The sequence below is a fragment of the Triticum urartu genome, chromosome 3A (genome assembly GCF_056163025.1).
Source record: "Triticum urartu cultivar PI428250 chromosome 3A, HENAU_Tu73, whole genome shotgun sequence".
NCBI lineage: Eukaryota > Viridiplantae > Streptophyta > Magnoliopsida > Poales > Poaceae > Triticum > Triticum urartu.
This window is the reverse complement of record NC_141875.1, coordinates 269,901,584-269,918,413: the sequence shown is the minus strand read 5'-3', so window position 1 is coordinate 269,918,413 and position 16,830 is coordinate 269,901,584. Positions and strand designations below refer to the sequence as shown.

At 43.0% G+C, this 16,830-nt stretch overlaps 1 pseudogene; it reads left to right on the top strand.

The window, feature by feature from the left end:
- Positions 1-12,732: 12,732 nt before the first annotated feature.
- On the top strand, positions 12,733-15,853 carry LOC147979425 (uncharacterized; annotated as a pseudogene).
- The last annotated feature ends 977 nt before the right edge of the window (positions 15,854-16,830 follow it).

Sequence of the window (16,830 nt, the reverse complement as noted above, 5' to 3'; positions counted from 1 at the left end):
AGTTCTGCCTCGAGATGGCGGCGCTTCGTCCCGAAAGTCCTCTCCTTATTTTTTTTCTAGGCCAAAATGACTTATATACCAGAAGAGGAGCACTAGGGGTGGTCCGAGGAGGGAACAACCCACCAGTGCGCGCCTGGGCTCCCTGGCGCGCACAGGTGGGGTGTGCCCACCTGGTGGGCCCCCTGTGGTGGTTATTTGCTCCAATATTCCTCATATATTCCAAAACATTTCTTCGTAAAATTTTAGCTCATTTGGAGATGTGCAGAATAAGTAACTCTGACGTAGCTTTTCCATGTCCAGAATTCCAGCTGCCGGTATTCTCCCTCTTTGTGTAAATCTTGCATATTATGAGAGAAAAGGCATTAGAATTACTACAAAAAGCATTATTATGCATAAAAACATAGTAAATAACAGTTGGTAAACATGATGCAAAATGGGTGTATCAGGATCCCATTTCGACCGTAGCTGGTCGAACTGAAGGCCGTTTCCTTCGTACTGCGATACGCTAGACCCCGTTTTGGCTGTTCCGTCCAAGCCGGTTGGTTCCCAATGAACACGACGCATTCCGACCTTCTCTATTGCCTCCTGATGAAAACGGCACTGTTTCTCCGTTTCGACCCAGCCGGTTGGCTGCCGATGAACATCACACCGTCGTTGTACGCGTTCAAGAGCTCGCCCGTATGTATGTGCATAATAGTATTTACTTTCTTGCAGCGTGGTTGTACATACGTGTACACGATATTGACGTGACTACCTGAACAACTACTGCTCCTTACTGGGCCACAGTTCATCGTGACAGAAAGACCGATGGACCAGTATGTACATACACGTTTGCGACTAGAATGACAATGCTACGTATGCTTCGACCGGGTGGGTCCCGGCTGTCTGGGAGGATAAGGAGACACTTCCTTGCGTGCGAAGATATTGATGGTGGGTCCAAGCTGACAAGGGGAGGATTCTGTTTTTGCATGTAATAAGGAGGCACCTCCTTGCGTGCGAAGATGTAGCTGCTGGGTCCTGTTAGCCTCACCACATACAATCCTCTTCCGATGGCTGTCGTTTAATGACCACATTAACCATGCCGCGCGGATGATAACCCACAAGTATAGGGGATCACAATAGTTTTTGAGGGTAGAGTATTCAACCCAAAATTATTGATTCAACACAAGGGGAGCCAAAGAATATTTGCAAGTATTAGCGGCTGAGTTGTCAATTCAACCCCACCTGGAGATTAATTATTTGCAGCAATATGATCAGTGGCAAAGTAATATGAGAGTTTTGATAGTAGTAGCAATGGGTAATGATAATGGTGATAGCAATGATTTTGTTGCAAGTGTAAAAGTAACAATAGCAGTAGAAACTTAGCAAGAACAATATAAGAGAAAATCGTAGGCATTGGATCAGTGGATTCTTTGGATAATATTCATCATAACCTAGGGCGATACAAAACTAGCTCCAGTTCATAAATTTAATGTAGGCATGTATTCCGTAAATAGTCATACATGATATGGAAAGAATTTGCATGACATCTTTTGTCCTACCCTCCCGTGGCAGCAGGGTCCATATGGAAACTAAGGGATATTAAGGCCTCCTTTTAATAGATAACCTGAACAAAGCATTAATAGGTAGTGAATACATGAACTCCTCAAACTATGGTCATCACCGGAAAGTATCCCGAATACTGTCACTACGGTTTACGGATCATAACACGTAATAGGTGAATATAACTTGCAAGATCGGATCTAGAACATAGATATAATGGTGATAACATAAACGTTTTAGATTTGAAATCATGGCACCCAGGCCCAAAGTGACAAGCATTAAGCATGGCAAATTCATATCAACATCAATCTCATAACATAGTGGATACTAGGGATCAAACCCTAACAAAACTAACTCGATTACATGATGAATCTCATCTAACTCCTCACCGACCAGCGATCCTACGAAGGAATTACTCACTCCCGGTGGGGAGCAACATGGAATTGGCGAGGAAGGAGGGCTGGTGATGATGAAGATCGAAGATCCCCCTCCCCGGAGCCCAAAACGGACAACAGATCTGGCCTCCCGATGAAGAACAGGAGGTGGCGGCGGCTCCGTATCGCAAAATGAGATAATTCTTCCTCCCTGATATTTCCTGGAAAATAGGTATTTATGGAGTTGGAATCAGGGTCTGCGGGGCCATCAGGTGGGCACAACCCACCTGGGCGTGCCTGAGGGGGGGGTGCCCTTGTGGGTTGTGCCTCACCCAGGGCCCCCCTACGGTGGTTTTTGGCTCTAGTATTTTTCTTTTATTCTGAAATAATTCTCTAAAATGTTTCGTTCCAATCCGAGAACTTTTATTTCAGCACAAAAAAACACTATGGTAGTTCTGCTAAAAACAACGTCAGTCCGGGTTAGTTTCATTCAAATCATACAAATTAGAGTCCAAAACAAGAATAAAAGTGTTAGGAAAAGTAGATACGACGGAGACATATCAACTCCCCCAAGCTTAAACCTTTGCTTGTCCTCAAGCAATTCTGTTGATCAACTGAAAGTGAAAAAGAAAAACTTTTACGAACTCTTTTGCTCTTGTTTACATAAATAAGCTTAAGTAGCACCCATAACTAACCATGTCAACAATAACTCTTGAAAATTATATGAACTCGTAGCAGTGACATAATCAACTAGCAAGCAATAATAAAATATCTCAGATGACAAGACCTTATCAAAACAATCATGATATAATATGACAATAGTGGTATCTCGCTAGCCCTTTCTGAGACCGCAAAACATAAATGTAGAGCACCTCCAAAGTTCAAGCAACGACTAAACATTGTAATTCATGGTAGAAAAGATCCAGTCATGATGCATCCAACATTAACTATACACAATGCATGAGGATGACAATAGTGCTTTTAGGATCTGGCATTTATTTGAGAAGGTGATGACTCAACATAAAATTAAATAGATAGTCCCTTCACAGAGAGAAGCAGGGATTTGAAGCGGTTCCAGAGCTTAGTTTTCGAAACATAGGTAAATGAAATTTTGAGAAATGCACCCTTCCTGTTTACTTCGCGACCATTAGTTATCAATATCTTCCGTGCTAAACACATTAATGGTGGTTCCCAAGCGATAAAAGTAAAGGTTTAATCCCCCTGATAGAGGAAAAGGTGTCCCGTCTTTTGATGAGATGGTGGCTATCGTTTTGGAGGAAGTCGACTTTGATGATCCGACTACGAGCGTGCGAGGACGTCGCGCCTTAGCAATCGCTAAACCAACTCCGAGAGGTTATTGACCACGCTGGAGCACGATCAACCTAACCACGAAGGTCTGTTTCCTGCAGGCAAACAAAGAACAAGCAAGAAACTAAGATTGCAATCTGGATATTGCGAATATAAGAGGAAAGCTTTATTGATTAAGGTGGGGTTCTGTGACGTCTTGGTCTGGTCGTTGAACTCAAACGAAGTATGCGAAGTTGCAGCTATGGCAAACTTTTAATCTAAAAAAAACCCAAAGTCTAAACGATACCCTAAGGGCTATATATATGGAGGAGAGAGGGGGAATTTCGTGGCCCTTGGGGGAGGGGTCCGAAACCAACCCTAACTCTTGTTTCCCCACACATACGGACTCTAAAAACTGCCTATAATCAAGTATTTCGAAATTACATGGGCCTGGCCCAAAAATAAGGTGACACAGCACCTAGAATAGCCTCTAGATGAAATTTATGAAGTGACATCTTGTATATTTCGTCCAAGGCTTCATGCACTCATTATGGTGGCTTCAAAGTCCTGGAATCATCACTTGTAACTCCGTTCTTGTTCCCCTTGCGCATGCCATCATCTCCATGCTTGAACTTGCTCCAAGGTTCATCTTTCTTGTCCAAGCTAGGCCCTTCATTTGTAAGCAAAACAAATGTACCCAATTTAGGCAACATCATATTCTCATGAACATTAGAATCGTTACCAAGAAACGAAAGTACCTGATAATTCAATTGGCATGCGCGAGCTCAAGCAATTGGTCCAGTATGTATAGCAGAAGGGGCTGTGGGTGTAACAATGATATTGATGTCCTCATCATCCTCCCCTTCTTGAAATGAAGTCGTCCTCGATGAAAGCTCATCTTCCTCACCCAAATAAGGATTCAAATCTGCAATGTTAAAAGTGGGACTAACCCCAAAATCTGCAGGCAGCTCAAGTTTATATGCATTATCATTTATTTTCTCTAACACCTTAAAAGGACCATCAACACGTGGCATTAGCTTTGATTTGCGCAAATTAGGAAATCTACCCTTACACAAATGTAACCAAACAAGATATCCAGGTGCAAAAAAAACATGTTTTCTACCCTTATCTCCAGCAAGTTTATATTTAGCATTCATACGCTCAATGTTTTCCTTAGTTAACTCATGCATTTTTAAAATCAATTCAGCATGTTCTTCAGCATCAAAATTAACCTTCTCTGAAGATGGAAGAGGCAACAAATCAATAGGTGCACGAGGTAGGAAACCATACACAATTTCAAAAAGGCACATCTTAGTAGTAGAATGCAATGAACGATTATAAGCAAATTCAATATGAGGCAAGCATTCTTCCCACATTTTCTTATTATTCTTCAAAATAGCCCTAAGAATAGTAGACAATGTTCTATTGACTACTTCAGTTTGTCCATCAGTTTGGGGATGACAAGTAGTACTAAAAAGCAGTTTAGTCCCCAACTTAGCCCATAAACATCTCCAAAAGTGGCTAAAAAATTTAGTATCACGATCTGAAACAATAGTATTTGGCACACCATGCAAGTGAATAATTTCACGAAAGAACAAATCAGCAACATTAACAACATCATCACTTTTATGACATGGTATAAAGTGTGCCATTTTCGAGAACGTATCAACGACAACAAGTATGCTATCCCTCCCCTTCTTTGTTCGAGGTAAACCTAAAACAAAGACTATAGATATATCCTCCCAAGGAACTCTAGGTACATGCAAAGGCATATATAAACCATGCGGATTTAGTCGTGACTTAGCTTTTTGACATGTAGTGCAGCGAGCAACAAAATGCTCAACATCACGTCTCATCTTTGGCCAAAAGAAACGTGTAGCAAGTATATCCTCCGTCTTCTTCACACCAAAGTTTTCCATTAATCCTCCTCCATGCGCCTCCTGCAACAACAAAAGACGAACGGAGATAGCTAGAATGCATAGCTTGTTAGCAGGAAACACAAATCCGTCATTAATGATGAACTTGTTCGACGTTCTTCCTTCTTTACAATTCTGCATTACATCTTTAAAATCAGCATCATGCACATATTGATCTTTGATGGTCTCTAAACCAAATATTTTGAAGTCAAGTTGTGAAAGCATAGTATAGTGACGAGACAATGCATCAGCAATAACATTTTATTTACCCTCCTTGTGTTTAATGACATAAGGGAAGGTCTCAATGAATTCAACCCATTTAGCATGTCTACAATTCAGTTTAGCTTGACTTTTAATATGTTTCAAAGATTCATGATCAGAATGTATAACAAATTCTTTGGGCCATAAATAATGTTGCCATGTTTCTAAAGTCCGAACAAATTCTTTAGGCCCACTCAATTTTTCAGAAAAGTATGCAACATGTTTGCCATCTTGTAATAACACACCTCCTAATCCAATTCCACTAGCATTACATTCAAGCTCAAAAGTCTTATTAAAATCAGGAAGTTGGAGTAAAGGAGCATGTCTCAACTTATCTTTCAGTACCGTGATAGCTTCTTCCTGTGCGGTACCCCAAACAAAAGGCACATCCTTCTTTGTAAGCTCACTGAGAGGTGCAGCAATGGTGCTGAAGTCTCTCACAAAACACCTATTGAATCCAGCGAGGCCAAGAAAACTCCTCACTTGTGTGACCGTTTTGGGCCACAGCCAACTCTCAATAGCTTCAATCTTGGCTTTATCAACTTCAATTCCCTGTGGAGTAACAACATAGCCAAGAAAAGATACTCGGTCGGTGCAGAAGGTGCACTTCCCAAGGATTCCAAACAAATGTGCATCACGTAGAGCAATAAAAACAACACGTAAATGTTCCAAATGTTCCTCCAAAGATCTGCTATAAATCAGTATATCATCAAAATAGACTACCACAAATCGTCCAATGAAAGCACGTAAAACTTTGTTCATTAGTCCCATGAAAGTACTAGGTGCATTAGTTAACCCAAAAGGCATGACTAACCACTCATATAAATCAAACTTAGTTTTAAATGCTGTTTTCCGTTCATCTCCCAATTTCATACGAATTTGATGGTATCCACTACGCAAATCAACTTTGGAGAAAATTGTAGAGCCACTCAATTCATCAAGCATATCATCTAGACTAGGAATAGGATGGCGATAATGAATCATAACATTATTAATGCCTCTACAATCAACACACATACGCGATGTACCATCCTATTTAGGCAATAGTATAATAGGAACAACACAAGGACTAAGAGATTCGCGTATGTAACCTTTGTCGAGCAGCTCCTCTTCTTGACGCATAATCTCCTTCGTCTCCTTTGGATTGGTACGTTATGGAGCATGGTTGGGTAGCGATGCACCGGGAATTAAGTCAATTTGATGCTCAATCCCTCGAATAGGTGGTAATCCCGGTGGCACATCTTGTGGGAAGACGTCAGCGAACTCCTACAAAATGTTAGTGGCAGCAGGGGGCAAAGACAAAGGCACGTCCTCGAATGAAAATAATGCCTCTTTGCACACAAAAGCATAGCAAACAGATTTGCTGAAATCTAGCTCATAAATATCAGATTTTGTGGCAAGTAAACATGCACTTTTCAATTTAATTTCAGAAGCAACATGATAACCCACAAGTATAGGGGATCGCAACAGTTTTCGAGGGAAGAGTATTCAACCCAAATTTATTGATTCGACACATGGGGAGCCAAAGAATATTCTCAAGTATTAGCAGCTGAGTTGTCAATTAACCACACCTGGAAACTTAATATCTGCAGCAAAGTATTTAGTAGCAAAGTAATATGATAGTAGTGGTAACGGTGGCAAAAGTAATGTTAGCAGTTTTGGTTTTATAGTGATTGTAATAGTAGCAACGAAAAAGTAAATAAGAGAAGATCAATATAGGAAAAGCTCATTGGCAATGGATCAGTGATGGATAATTATGTCAGATGCGATTCCTCATGCAATAGTTATAACATAGGGTGACACAGAACTAGCTCCAGTTCATCAATGTAATGTAGGCATGTATTCCGAATATAGTCATACATGCTTATGGAAAAGAACTTGCATGACATCTTTTGTCCTACCCTCCCGTGGCAGCGGGGTCCTATTGGAAACTAAGGGATATTAAGGCCTCCTTTTAATAGAGTACCAGAACAAAGCATTAGCACTTAGTGAATACATGAACTCCTCAAACTACGGTCATCACCGGTAAGTATCCCAATTATTGTCACTTCGGGGTTAACGGATCATAACACATAATGGGTGACTATAGACTTGCAAGATAGGATCAAGAACTCTCATATATTCATGAAAACATAATAGGTTCAGATCTGAAATCATGGCACTCGGGCCCTAGTGACAAGCATTAAGCATAGCAAAGTCATAGCAACATCAATCTCAAAACATAATGGATACTAGGGATCAAACCCTAACAAAACTAACTCGATTATGTTATAAATCTCATCCAACCCATCACTGTCCAGCAAGCCTATGATGGAATTACTCACGCATGGCAGTGATCATCATGAAATTGGTGATGGAGGAAGGTTGATGATGACGATGACGACAGATTCCCCTCTCCGGAGCCCCGAACGGACTCCAGATCAGCCCTCCCGAGAGAGATTAGGGCTTGGCGGTGGCTCCGTATCGTAAAAAGTGATGAATCCTTCTCTCTGATTTTTTTCTCCTCGAACGTGAATATATGGAGTTGGAGTTGAGGTCGGTGGAGCGTCAGGGGGCCCACGAGGCAGGGGCGCGCCCGGGGAGTGGGGTGGGAAACGCGCCCCTCACCCTCGTGGATAGGGTGTGGGCCCCTTGGCCTTGATTCTTTTGCCAATATTTTTTATATATTCCAAAAATATTCTCCGTTGATTTTCAGGTCATTCCAAGAACTTTTATTTCCGCACAAAAATAACACCATGGCAATTCTGTTGAAAACAACGTCAGTCCGGGTTAGTTCCATTCAAATCATGCAAGTTAGAGTCTAAAACAAGGGCAAAAGTGTTCGGAAAAGTAGATACGTTGGAGACGTGTCAACTCCCCCAAGCTTAAACCTTTGCTTGTCCTCAAGCAATTCAGTTGACAAACTGAAAGTGATAAAGAAAAACTTTTAGAAACTCGGTTTGCTCTTGTTGTTGTAAATATGTAAAGCCAACATTCAAGTTTTCAGCAAAGATTATGAACTAACCATATTCACAATAACATTTAGGTCTCATGTTTACCCATATCAATGGCATAATCAACTAGCGAGCAAAAATAATAAATCTCGGATGACAACACTTTCTCAAAACAATCATAATATGATATAACAAGATGGTATCTCGCTAGCCCTTTCTGAGATCACAAAACATAAATGTAGAGCACCCTAGAAGATCAAGGGCTAACTGGAAATTGTAATTCATGTTAAAAGAGATCCAGTCACAGTCATACTCAATGTAAACTAATAATAATACATGCAAATGATAGCGGTGCTTTCCAATTGGTGCTTTTTAATAAGAGGATGATGACTCAACATAAAAGTAAATGGACAGGCCCTTCCCAAAGGGAAGCAGGGATTTGTAGAGGTGCCAGAGCTCGGTTTTGAAATAGAGATGAATAATATTTTGAGCGGTATACTTTCATTGTCAACATAACAACCGAGAGATCTCGATATCTTCCATGCTACACACATTATAGGCGGTTCCCAAGCAGAATGGTAAAGTTTATACTCCCCCACCACCAACAAGCATCAATCCATGGCTTGCCCGAAACAACGGGTGCCTCCAACTAACAACAATCCTGGGGGAGTTTTGTTTGCAAATATTTTGATTTGATTTGAGCATGGGACTGGGCATCCCGGTGACCAGCCATTTTTTCGTGAGTGAGGAGTGGAGTCCACTCCTCTTGAGAATAACCTGCCTAGCATGGAAGATACAGACATCCCTAGTTGATACATGAGCTATCCGAGCATACAAAACAGAATTTTTATTTGAAGGTTTAGAGTTTGGCACATGCAAATTTACTCAGAACGGCAGGTAGATACCGCATATAGGAAGGTATTGTGGACTCATATGGAATAACTTTGGGGTTTATGAAGTTGGATGCACAAGAAGTATTCCCGCTTAGTACAAGTGAAGGCTCGAAAGAGACTGGGAAGCGACCAGCTAGAGAGCGACAACAGTCATGAACATGCATTAAAATTAATCAACACTGAATGCAAGCATGAGTAGGATATAAATCACCATGAACATAAATATCATGGAGGCTATGTTGCTTTTGTTTCAACTACATGTGTGAACATGTGCCAAGTCAAGCCACTCGAATCGTTCAAAGGAGGATACCTGATGCGGATCATCCTATGGACATCACCATGTTCACCTTCATTGCACCTCAAGCCCCAAGTCGACCTAACAAACCTAAGGTGAACCCGCTCCTCTCCAAGATTTACATAAATATACATAGGACTTGGTTGCTACCTCACCATGGATCATTGTGCATCACTAGGTACGAGGACGACCGCCACCAAGGAGTTGGGAAGCATCCCAGAGGCCAGGGAGAAGGACCCCAAGGCCACAAGGAGGAAGAAGGAGTGCAACAAGATCAACTCTGCACCTCCCAGGCGACCCCGTGCCCACGAGCCTCAAAGACCCCGTGCGCACGGACTACACAGGGAGCTGGCACTGGAGCACCCCGTGCGCACGGGCCCAACTTACCCCATGCGCACGGGCCCTACAGGATGGATGGCTGTGATTGCTGTTTGGGCCTCCTCTTCATACACCTCGTCCCTCACCTCCAGCCACCTATATATTCCGTACCTAGACCATTTGTTAGGGATAGCAAAGTATATGAGATGATTATGTGAGCTTTGGTCCTTGTACCCACTCCTCTAGGAGATCATGTCCTCCTAAGGGAGAAGATCCACTTGTGGATATCAAGACCCCCACATGTGGGAAGGATCCCCATCATAGGATCATCAAGACCTCTCTCCTCATAGTATTGGGATGAACTAATATCTTGTATCTTTCCTTTGTTGTTCTTCTATCATTGTGACCTCTTGTATGTTCTTGGATCTAGCATATGTGTGATTGGATCTAGTCAACTGAGTGTTTCCTCTTGTTTTCTCTCTTGTGTTCTTCTTGTTCTTGGGGATCCCCCCTCCAATTTGTGAAAGATCCCCACTTAGGGTTCCACCCTACAACATCTTGGTATCATTAGCCAAGGTTGATCACGAAATTGGAGCCCCCCTCTTTGTTTTCTAGCCTAGTTTTGTTGTTTTTGCCCCAATTTCAAAAATTCCCCACCAAAAATAGCCCCAATTTTTTTGTGATTTGTTGGTTTGATGAGGTTTTGTTGGATTTGATCCATGGATTTGCTTGGTTTCAAGTGGATCTAGCTTTCCTCCACCATCTTTTCCCCACCCTCCCACACCACCCCCATACCCCCAGCTAAACCCTAGCAATGAGATCCATCCATTTGGATCCTAGATCACGAAGAACTCTGCCAAACACGCGTGTCCCAGGTGACCCCGTGCCCTCGGTGTGTGTACCGTGCACACGGGACCGCGTGTCCACGGGCCTTGGACCCCGTGCGCATGGCCCCCCTACAGCAGCCACGTGCACTTCAGCGTTTCTGCCATAACTTCCACACCCGGAGTCCGATTTTCGCGTTCTTTAGCTCGTTGAGTAGCTATTGACATCCCCCATCCAGCTAGATACGTTCCATCACCATTTTACTCCATCAAAGTTTTTACTTTATGGAATCTTTGCCTAGGCCCTCCACCATATCATCCGCAAAACCACGATAGCCTTCCGCAACCTAACCCTTTTTGCTCCTTTTAGCATTTGTGGTTGCTTGTGTGGTGACTTGAGTCTCCTAAGGTGTTTCAGCTACTTAGGGCGGTCACTTCATCATCAACCACCACCACCACTTCTGCATTGCTAACTCCGGAACCACCAACTCATCCCGCTACCACCATTTGATATTTTCCTTGAGATTTTGAGTTTGCGGTTTTTACCGTTTCCTAAGGTGTTTCGGCTACTTAGGGATGGGTCTACATCATCTTGGTATCTACATCAAGACCACCGCCACTCATCATCGCCACGAGGTCGTCATCGACATCGACCACTTCACCATTTTGACACCCTAACCGTAAGCAAGAACGATAACCTCTATATCATCTTGGTATCGTGGTATCCCATCATTGTACATTCTTGCCATTACATTGTCGACCACTTCACCATTTTGACACCCTAACCGTAAGCAAGAACGATAACCTCTATATCATCTTGGTATCATGGTATCCCATCATTGTACATTCTTGGCATTACATTGTTAACCCCTTAGCCCATTTTGCGTCACTTGCCTATCGAGACTAGCCATTTGAGTATTGCCGGCAATGTTACTTGTGCACATTAGTGACCCGTACCTTCCATTGCATACATACCATATCATATTGGTATCATCTTGGCATCATATCATCTCTTGTGTCACAAGATTGTTCCCGCATATACAAAATCACTATCTTGGTTTGTGCATTTCGCATAGTGGCCATATCAAAAAAAGAGAATAAGCTTTTAAGTAAAAGAAAATAGAGCAAAGAGCTTGTATGCAAGTGCCATAGCATCATACCACATTGCACATAAGATTGTCATATCCGATCATCTTGGATCATCTTGAGAAGAACACCGGAACATCATACACATAACATACTTGGGATAGAAAGCTCATACATTTTGCATCTTATAGGTTGTGCACAAGTGTCATATCTTCCCATTGAGCAATCGTGCTAGTGTCTCTCTTGAGTTGTGCAACACGAGCGTTTTCCATGGATTCCACATTTTGTGCTCATTCCTTGGTTGCACGACCCCATTTATCTATTCGTGTGTGTGTTTCCATGTGCCACATATTTCTATTGGTCTACTTGTTTCACTTGCGAATTTGTGAATCTTTTCCAACATTATTGACTCTTGCTAACAATTTGCATCAAATTTTTGTGCCACTATCCTCACCGAGCTCCACCATAAGCCTTACTTGTGTAGATGTGAGAATTGAAAAGATCCGGTACCAATTGTGCTATTTCCTTGTTATATTATTGAGTGATCATTGATCCATCTTCAACATTGGATAAGGTACATTGGTCTAGTTCTCTCCTTTCTTCCACTCACATTTGCTCGAGTCTTGTGATGGATAGGCAAGGCATTTCATCTCCGGTCTTCCACGACAACGACGGCGCGAGCAACTACATCACCAAAACGCCCATCTTCAAACTACAATGAGCAATGCGAAGCATTGAGCGACTCACCGTCGACATTCACCAACGCGAAGCACAGACAAGGGACTACATCGACACCAAGTTGGGCGCACAATTGGATGACATCCGACACATGTGGGCCAACTACAAGTCTTCTTCCTCTTCGCCATCTTCACGGCGGAGACGCTCTAGTCGCAAGTCTTCGTTATGGCCACGCGATGCAAGTACCACACGGCACCGTCATCATCTTCGAGGCGACCGCCAAGAACACGGACAAGACCATGAAGAGCGACCTTCGGGACGAGAGATGGCTTCTCTGCCACCCCCGTGCCCACGGGCCTTGGAGCCCCGTGCACACGGGACCCTGTGCCCACGGCCTCCTGCACCCCCGTGCGCACAGGCTCTACAGAACAGCACCATCGACCCCAAGGCTGCGGCTTCATCAACTACTTTGGCATCTTCGCCAAGTGTTATCAAGGCATCTTCGCCTTTCGACGTACGACATCTTCGCCTACCTCCGATGAGTACGCCTACACCGGCCTTCATCCACGGCGACGGTGACGACATGGTCGAGCATAGGATTTTCCCTTCGTTCATGGAGGAGAGCGATGATGTGCCATCTTCGGCCTTCATCCATGGCAACGACTACGAGATGGTTGAGCATAGGATTTTCCCTTCGACCACGGCAACATATGATGATTTGAGTGACTTGTGCCACCATATTGAGAGTGAGAGTGAGAGTGACTTCACCACTAGCCCCATATATGACGAGTTTCCACAACTCCCATGTGAGGAGAGCCACAACCCCCACCACTTGAGTGAGATGAGTGACTCCACCATATGTGAGTTTGAGTGCACCTACCTTGAGTGAGTGAGTGAACCACCACATAGAGAGAGTGAGATAGTTGATAGGTCATGTGAGGACACTTTCAACTCTAACGACTTGACCTCTACCTCTATTGTGTCTTCTCATTTGGTGCTAGGTCCCATTTATGATGATGCGCCGATCCTCGACGACTTCGTCCTTCCTATGGACAAGATGATGGCCATGGTGGAATACGATGCACCCCCCACATGGTTCCATCACAATGAAGATGACCATGACTCGGTCTTCGATGCCTCACCTACACCACATGAGTGGAGCTCCAAAGGTAACATAGGTGATGGTGATTCTCTTGTCCCACTAGTGGACTATCTTGCAAATGATTGCTTGCATGATGATGATCACCTTATGGATTCATCGCATACTATGTTATGTTTCGATATGCCACCCATTTATGATGAATATGATGATGAGCATGTTGAATTGCCTAGTTGTGATGCTATGCTCCATATGATATCATGTGAAAATTATTTTGGTCACATCATGTTTGAAAATCCATTAACCTTGTCATATACTATGAGTGAGATAGCCCATATTGCATCATTTCAATCTCAACATAGTAACTATGCATATGCTATTAAAATAAATCCTATTTGCACATATGGCATAGATGACAAGATGATGGTCATTGGCTTTTGTTTCTCTTGTGATGATATTGCCATGCTCCCTCTACATGATTTGCGCAATTCATCCACTATGCCATGCCATGATCACATTGTTCCAAATATGCTTTGTTTTGGATGTTGTCAATATTCTCCGTGCGATGTTTCCATTAATGCTAATGAGGAGACCCCCATAATTTCCTCATCCATATTAGGAGATTTTGATCCATTCCATACTTTGCATGATTCCCATACTTGCTTGCACCACATGCATTCCATGAATAACAATGCTCTAGATATTTCTCATGATGCATTACACAATTTGAGTCTTCATTATGCTATACATAACAACAAACCTATCATGATGGATGACATGTTTCTATATCACGCATCTCATTTATTTGAGCATTGGCTAGTTCATGCTAACCAACACAAGCACATGCACATCATGATGGATGATGTGTACATCTACCACGCACACACAATTTTTCATTTTCCTTTGTTTTGTGTAGGTACTCATGTATGTTCGTCAACCTCTCAATCCCAACATTTGACGAAACGAGCTCTTGAGAGCAACAACGATTTCGGATCCCATGGATTGTCCTTCCTACCATTCTCTTCGCACAACGACTACGCGCATATCTTCTACTTGGCTCTCACAAGGCTATGGGCTATATATCACTTGTTACTTTATGCCCATTGTATCTTGTTCACTTTGCATGCTATGCCTCTTTACATGATTTTGCCATGCAATTGTGACCCTTGCTTGCTTTACAATGATGATACCCTCCTCATATCTTGCTATCATGCTTGTGCTATGTCATGTGAATTATTCATGCCCACTATTTGTACACATGACATGCTTGCCATGATTCCTGCTAGTATGTTGCATCTTCGCACTACTAGCTTGCACTATTTGATCACTATGATTTCCTCGCACATGATGAACAATTGCTCTTTCCTTTGTGTTGAGTGCCATGATATCTTCACTCCACCATATGCACATTATGCTCGGATTGTCTTGAACTTGACACATGTGTTTAGACATCTCATTATGTTTGGTGTCGTGAATGCTTCATATGCATACCATAGACCATTTGTTGAGCGCCTTATGCATGATTTCTATGAGTTTGAGGTAGATGCTTATTCTCTTGACACACATATTTGCATCGCTACCTCACATTTAGATGCTTGTTTCCATGATGTCCTTGATTGTGCTCAACTTATATGCTTAAATGCCTTGCCACAGTTCTTTGTCAAACCGTATGCTATGCTTGATGACAACACTTGTTGGGTGAATCACCTCTTGAATGCTTGGTTTTGCTCTTACGCCAACCACATTTGTTTTTCAAAGTGCTTGTTATCTTTGCTCCTTTTGAAGGAATTTCAAGAGGGTGCGACATTGGAGAGTGCCCATTTCAAGCTACAAGAGGATGAATGCTTGGTGATCGTCAACTTATACACAGCGACATCATCTCTTTCCCGTGGTGATATGGTTTACGATCTGAGCTCAGATATTTCCCAAGGGGGAGGGGATAATGCGGAGCATCCTATGGACATCACCGTGTTCACCTTCATTGCACCTCAAGCCCCAAGTGGACCTAACGAACCTAAGGTGAACCCGCTCCTCTCCAAGATTTACATGAATATCCATAGGACTTGGTTGCTACCTCACCATGGATCATTGTGCATCACTAGGTACGAGGACGACCGCCACCAAGCAGTTAGGGAGCATCCCGGAGGCTAAGGAGAAGGACCCCAAGGCCACAAGGAGGAAGAAGGAGTGCAACAAGATCAACTCTGCACCTCCCAGGCGACCCCGTGCCAACGGGCCTCGAAGACCCTGTGTGCACGGACTACACAGAGAGCTGGCGCTGGAGCACCCCACGCGCACGAGCTTGTACCGTGCCCACGGGACCCCCGTGCGCACAGGCCCAACTTAACCAGGGCGCACGGGCCCTACAGGATGGACGGCTGTGATTGCTGTTTGGGCCTCCTCTTCATCCACCTCGTCCCTCACCTCCAGCCACCTATATATTCCGTACCTAGACCATTTGTTAGGGATAGCAAAGTATATGAGATGATTATGTGAGCTTCGGTCCTTGTACCCACTCCTCTAGGAGATCATGTCCTCCTAAGGGAGAAGATCCACTTGTGGATATCAAGACCCCCACATGTGGGAAGGATCCCCATCATAGGATCATCAAGACCTCTCTCATCATAGGATTGGGATGAACTAGTATCTTGTATCTTTCCTTTGTTGTTTTTGAATCATTGTGACCTCTTGTATGTTCTTGGATCTGGCATATGTGTGATTGGATCTAGTCAATTGAGTGTTTCCTCTTGTTTTCTCTCTTGTGTTCTTCTTGTTCTTGGGGATTCCCCCTCCAATTCGTGAAAGATCCCCACTTAGGGTTCCACCCTACAACAATACCACCCTATAATACCACATCACAACCATTTGAATAGCATGTTGGCACGCAAGGTAAACCATTATAAACTCCTAGCAAGTTAAGCATGGCATGAGCAACTGTAATCTCTAATTGTCATTGCAAACATGTTTCATTCATAATAGGCTGAATCAGGAACGATGAACTAATCATATTTACAAAAACAAGGGAGGTCGAGTTCATACCAGCTTTTCTCATCTCAATCAGTTCATCATATATTGTCATTATTGCCTTTCACTTGCACAACCGAATAGTGTGGATAATAATAATGGTGCGCGTGCATTGGACTAAGCTAGAATCTGCAAGCATTCAATACAAGGGAGAAGACAAGGTAATATGGGCTCTTTGTTAGATCAACAACAATGCATATGAGAGCCACTCAACATTTTCATCATTGTCTTCTCCTCTCGACCCCCAAAGAAACAAAACTATTTACACGGGAAAGCTCCCAACAAGCAAAAGAAGAACGA